Source organism: Mobula hypostoma, chromosome 4, assembly GCF_963921235.1.
Source record: "Mobula hypostoma chromosome 4, sMobHyp1.1, whole genome shotgun sequence".
Classification (NCBI taxonomy): Eukaryota; Metazoa; Chordata; class Chondrichthyes; order Myliobatiformes; family Myliobatidae; genus Mobula; species Mobula hypostoma.
Genome location: NC_086100.1, coordinates 199,745,751 through 199,752,618, shown reverse-complemented (window position 1 = coordinate 199,752,618; position 6,868 = coordinate 199,745,751). Strand labels below are relative to the sequence as shown.

Below are 6,868 nucleotides of genomic sequence, written 5' to 3'. Positions count from 1 at the left end.
TACTTTGATAAGAGAATCCACTAAATCAGAGTTCAATTACAAATAGATATATTGTCCACCCGTATCAGTCATTCCTGTTGCTAGGCTCCTGACTTAATTACAGACAGAAGTCTTTATCATTGAGCCTCTCCAAAGAAAAGATTTAAGTCAGTGGAGCAAAACAATAAGGCATGACCAATGTGATCTCTGAGTAATTCCAGCCGTCATGTCACCTTGAAAAGGCAGCTACAGGCTATTAATCAAGCAAGCTATTAATCTAAACAAACTGCGGGCATATTCTTCAGCAAAAGCAACAGAATTTATTCACTAACCCACATAGGGTGACACTTAATTTTTTAACCCATTATTTACAAGAGTCCAAGAATCATGTCTTACTTCCCTAACATCCTTAAACTTTATCATTCCCTCCTTTTTATCATCACATTATAACTTTCAGAACAGATTGTCGCTTCTACAACATGATACAATACATGGCCACAAGCACGTAGGGTACAAATAATAATCAAAGTTAATACAATCAGACTTCTGACATGCATAAACACCACTATCAATCAACACATTTTCCTTTCATCCAAGAGAGTCCTTCTGCTCAGTTCCTTCAGTATCACTTTTGCAGTCTGTTCGATGTATCCTCCAAGAGTGCCCCTCCACAAATGCACTGGGTGGCTTATGGTACACAGGGGCCAATGTTCCAATATGGAAGATTAATTCTTCAGGGAGCATTGGCTCAATAAGATCAGTTTCTTCTGCAATGAGAAGTTTATCTGCCAATATAACTTCTTTTGCTGCCACTGGATCTCTAGAACGTAGACGCCAGTATATATAGCCACAGTCTTTCAAGTCAAGGTTGTCAGAATCCTGTGTTGCTAAGCTTAGAACTTGCTGCACCAGCTCTTGTGTCTCAGTCATTTTTTTAAAAAAAATAGTTTCACAATAGCAGTCAAAAGTTGAACCCGTGTGCTCTCTTCATGGAATTCTTCCAGGAAGCTCTCTCATAGCTCATCAGCATTGTCAGTTCTTTCGGCATACTCTCCAACTATCCGTATCATCGCTGCTCTTGTTTCTGGTTCATCCAATGAGTCCAGATTTTCACAAAGTGTTGCAATAACACTTTCATACTTGTTTGGGTATTTACAGAAAATGTCCTTTATTACTACAATAGCTTCTTGAACGACGTAGTTTTGTCTGAATGAGGTCAAGTAGCGTACTCACGCAGCATTCTGCTCATTGCTCAACTTTGATTGCACATCATCCAATTGCACGCACAGCTTTTTATACAAAGTCAACATCTACTTCAGTGGCATACTCCTTCAATTCTGCCAAAACCTGTGCAATGTTGGCTTGAGAAGCCAGTCGAATCACAATATCCAGTTTTTCCAGTTTCACATATATCTTTACAAAGAAAATCTTTGTTCTGTGCTTAAGAATCACAGAACTTTTCTGTACAATGAGGTTGATGTTCCGGAGGGCAACGTATTGGAGTTCTGGTTCTGCAGACAACAGCGTTACCAGTGGGGGAGCCAGTTTCTTCAACAAAGTGCCATAGTAATCCAAGTCCTTTGAAAGCATTTCCATGAATTTCATTAGAACCTTTACAGCCGACAGGACAACAACTGAGTTGGTGTGAGATTAGCGGGGCATCACATGCTCACAGATGCTTTGAGCTTCTCGGTCATCCTTTGGGCTATAATTGGCCAAGTAATCAAGGATAAATATCTGGCCCCATTCAGTACATTCATTTAAGGCTGTTAAAAGCTTGTTGATTGACTCTTGAGTCGAAGGCTGACACACCTACTCTCACTGCTGGCTACTCCTGACAACGGCCAGCCCGTTTGTTCCTTCTGTACTTTTATTTAATTGACAGTGCTCTGCACCCAAAGCTGATTGGATCTCTGGAATGTCCGAATGCCCGGGAAGCTCTCCTTTTAGACACGTTTTGCCGACTGCGAGTAACCTCTTCGAAGTGCTGTGCTCCTGACGTTGATTGGACCTCTGGAAGGTTTAGGGCATTCCTATCTTAGAAAGGATGTGTGGAAACTGAAGAGGCTTCAAAGGAGGTTCACGAAAATGATTCTGGGATTGAACAGCTTGTCAAATGAGGAGCGTTTCATGGCTCTGGTCCTATATTCACTAGAATTCTGAAGAATGAGGGTTGACCTTATTGAAACATATTGAATAATAAGAGGCCTTGCAACACACTTCAAAGTTGCTGGTGAACGCAGCAGGCCAGGCAGCATCTCTAGGAAGAGGTACAGTCGACGTTTCGGGCTGAGACCCTTCGTCAGGACTAACTGAAGGAAGAGCTAGTAAGAGATTTGAAAGTGGGAGGGGGAGGGGGGAGATCCAAAATGATAGGAGAAGACAGGAGGGGGAGGGATGGAGCCAAGAGCTGGACAGGTGATTGGCAAAGGGGATACGAGAGGATCATGGGACAGGAGGCTCAGGGAGAAAGAAAAGGGGGAGGGGGGGAAAACCCAGAGGATGGGCAAGGGGTATAGTCAGAGGGACAGAGGGAGAAAAAGGAGAGAGAGAGAGAAAGAACGTGTGTATATAAATAAATAACGGATGGGGTACGATGGGGAGGTGGGGCATTAGCGGAAATTAGAGAAGTCAATGTTCATGCCATCAGGCTGGAGGCTACCCACACGGAATATAAGGTGTTGTTCCTCCAACCTGAGTGTGGCTTCATCTTTACAGTAGAGGAGGCCGTGGATAGACATATCAGAATGGGAATGGGATGTGGAATTAAAATGTGTGGCCACCGGGAGATCCTGCTTTCTCTGGCCTTGACAGGGTGGATGTGGAGAGGATATTTCTTATGGTGGGAGAGTCTAAGACTAGAGGACACAGCCCCTGAATAGAGGGATGTCCTTTCAGAACGGAGACGAGGAGGAATTTCTTGAGCCAGAGAATGGTTAATCTCTGGAATTCATTGCACAGGTGGCTGTGGAGATCAAGTCTACATGTATATTTAATGCAGAGGTTGAGAAATTCTTGATTGGTCAGGGGGTGACAGGACACAGGGAGAAGGCAGGAGATTGGGGCTGAGAGGAAAATTTGATCAGCCATGATGAAATAGCAGAACAGATGTAATGAACCAAATGGCCTAATTCTGCTCCTATATCTTATGATCTTATGGTCTAACAGGAGGGCTGGTCCCAGCAGTCGACCCACTCATGCTTCCCTGGTAGCCCCAAATTTCTTATCAAGACTCTCTCCAGGCATCAGTTGAGATAACCCAATCTTTTGATCATATCTCCCCTTGTTTCCCTGGTTTTTCTTGGTAGCAGAACCACTGCTATCTCATTAGCTTTTTGCAGTTCTTTCCTCATGTCAAACATATACTTGTGATACGTCTTCTGCAGAAAGTCGTCACCCCGGTTCCAAAACAGAGATCTGTAGGTAATCTCGCTTCACGGCTGAACATCAAATAGGGTGGCGAGTATCCGGTAGCTTCATTCTGTGTACGGTTGTAACAGTGTACTAAATATGCAAAATGCTGTCTCCACGTATTTTTTTGTTGACATCCAAGGTCCAGCAATGTCCAGTTGAACCTCTCAGGCTGGGATCACTCTGAGGGTGATAGGGCGTGGGCCTTGACTTCTTAAATCCAAGCATGCCCAGTAATTCATGTATGAATCGATTCTCAAAATCCCTTCCCTGATCACTGTATCCTTCTTGCGAGGCTATAATGAACAAGATACTTTTCACGTAACACTTTAACAACTGTGGATTCTCTCTGATCCTTTGTGGGGAAGGCTTGACAATATCTGGTGTTGTGATCAGTGACGACCAAGACGTTTGCAGCATTGCTGGAATCAGGCTCTATGGTCCCCGGGCTGAGATTCTCAATTGGAGAAAGGACAATTTTAATTGCATCATGAACAATCTGGCAGGTGTGAATTGGGATAAATTATTCTCTGGCAAAGGAATGCTTGTGTAATGTCCTGGTTAAGATTTCTACTGCTATGCTGTGAGGTATTTCATTTTAGTAGTTTTCTGTAAAAGCAGTGTCTCCTCCTGGTGGAATGTTCTGGTTTCGGCTAAAGATAAGGGGCCATGTTGTTCAACTTAGGAATGTTGTGTCAGCCAATCAGGATGGTGAGATTGGGAGAAGGTTCTAGAGTGAGCTGGGCAGAGAGAGATTTGTGATGGACCGTGTTTTTCCATTGTTTGCACAACTTGTTTTTTATTCTGTCTGCACTCGAGTGTTTGTCAGTCTCTTTTTAATGGGTTCTATTGGGCTTCTTTGTTTTGTGGCTGCCTGTAAGGAAACGAGCCCACGGTTGTATAAATACAGATAGTTTGATGATAACTGTGCTTTGAACTTCGTTCACGTTAATGAAAGAAGAGTGCCCAAGGTTCAGTATGTGGGTATGAAGCCAGAAGTTCAGATAAACAAGTTACTCATCACTCAGAAGCATTTACACCCACTTTGTCTAACGACTCACAACTGGAGATACACCTGTTGTGATCTGGCTGTGTATGCAGAACATGAACTCTTCAGAACTCATGACCCCCTTGATCTCTTCCATTCCAGGGGAAGCAGACCTAAATTCTCTAGTCCCTCCTCATGCCTGAAACACTCCATCCCAGTCAACACCCTGGTAAATCTCCTCTGCATCCTCTCCGGTGTTGTCACATCCTGTTCTACATTGGAGACCAGAACCACATGCAGCACTTCAGCTGAGACTGACCAAAGCTTTGTACAGTTGGAGGAGAAACTTTAATACCCTTACTAAGCACGTTGCCTAACTAAATTCCTCCTATGAAATTGTACTCCAAGGTTCCCTCTTTACTTCTACCTCTATCTATGACCCTGAAGTATGCCGTAGCCTCAGTGTTTTTCCAAAATGCACCACCTTACGTTTACATAGACAGACAGTGATAGAGCATGGAAACAAGGCCTTTGGCCCAATTCATCCATGTTGACCATGGTGCCAATCTCAGCTGGAACATTTGACCCATACCCATCTAAACCAAGTGTTCACAACCTTTTTTATGTCATGGAGCCTTACCATTAACCCACAGGTCCGTGGACCCAAGGTTGGAAACCCGTAATGTAAACCTTTCTTATCCATGTACCTGTCCAAATATCTTTGAATTTATTTTTTCACTTTACCTTCCACTGGCAGCCAGTTCCATGTACGTATTGGCACCCAGCACTCTGTGTAAAGAAATTCTTTGTCTATGTCTCTTATCATCTTGTACACATCTTCAGGTCACCTCTCATCCTTCTTTGCTCCAAAGGAAAAAGCCCTAGCTCACTCAACTTTCCTGATAAGACCTTCTCTTTAATCCAGGCAGCATCCTGGTGAATCTCCTCTGTACACTCTGAAGATTCCACATCCTTCCTAAAATGAGGTGACCAGAGCTGAACACAATATTCTACGTGTGGTCTAAGAGAGTTTTCAGGAGTTGCAACATGACTTCGTGGCTCTTGAATTCAGTCCACAACTACTGAAAGCCAACACACTTTACGCCTTCTTAACCAGCCTATCAACTTGCGCAGCAACTTTGAGGGATATATGGACATGGACTACAAGATCTCTCTGTTCCTCCACACCACCATGAATTCTGCCATTAACCCTGTATTCTGCTTTCGAATTCCACCGTTCAAAATGAGCCACTTCACAGATTCCCAGGGTTGAACTTCATCTGTCACTTCCTAGCCCAGCTCTGCATCCTGTCAGTCACCTCATTATAAGAAAGATGTGCAAGCTTTAGAGGATGTCCCATTGCAGCCAACAGAAAAGCAACACTCCACACTGGCCACAACCCCATCAACTTTTGTGTGATCTGCAAACTTACTAATGCACACTTCCATTCCCACATCCAGGTCATTTCTAACCATCACAAGGAGCAGGGGGTCCCAGAACAGATCCCTGTGGAACATCACCGGTCACCAACCTCCAGGCAGAATACTCACCAACTACAACCACCCTCTTACTTCCTTGTATCCACACAGCCCAGTTTCCCTGGATCATTCTGAATGAGCTTACCATGTCAACCCTGTCAAACCCCTGACTAAAATCCATTTATATCATATCCACTGCTTTGCCTTCATCAATGTGTTTTGTCACATCCTCAAATAATTCAGTCAGTCTCATGAGGCATGGTTTGTCCCTCACAAAGCCATCCTGAATATAGTTAATCAGACTATGTTTCCCCAAATACTCATAAATCCTATCTCTAAGAATCCTCCCCAATAATTTGCCAACACTGGTCTATAATTCCCGTGGTTATATCTACTCCCTTTCTTGAAGTTTTTCATACTTCCCCTGTGTCCAGTGAAGATGCAAACATCATTGCCAAAGATACAGAAATCTTTTCCTTCACTCCCCAGGGAGCTCAGTAGTTTAGACGGCATCTAAGGAGGGAAATGGACTCAAAGATTTAAGTCCAAATCTTTCATCTAGACTGAAAGACAGAGGGGAGATATCAAATATAAAAGGTGGTGGGCAGAGGTAGGGCAAGGGCTGACAGGTGATGGGTGGACCCCAAGATCCCTCTGATCCTCCACACTGCCAAGAGTCTTACCATTAATGCTATATTCTGCCATCATATATAACCTACCAAAATGAACCACCTCACACTTATCTGGGTTGAACTCCATCTGCCACTTCTCAGCCCAGTTGTGCCTTCTATCAATATCCCGTTGTAACCTCTGACAGCCCTCCACACTATCTACAAGATTCCCAACCCTTGTGTCATCAGCAAATTTACTAACCCATCCCTCCACTTCCTCATCCAGGTCATTGATAAAAATCACAAACAGTAAGGGTCCCAGAACAGATCCGTGAGACACACCACTGGTCACCGGCCTCCATGTAGAATATGACCCGTCTACAAACACTCTTTGCTGAGT

At 43.8% G+C, this 6,868-nt stretch overlaps 1 pseudogene; it reads right to left on the bottom strand.

Moving 5' to 3' along the window:
• Positions 1-356: 356 nt before the first annotated feature.
• LOC134346007 (AP-1 complex subunit beta-1-like) lies at positions 357-6,370 on the bottom strand (annotated as a pseudogene).
• Between the last annotated feature and the right edge of the window lie 498 nt (positions 6,371-6,868).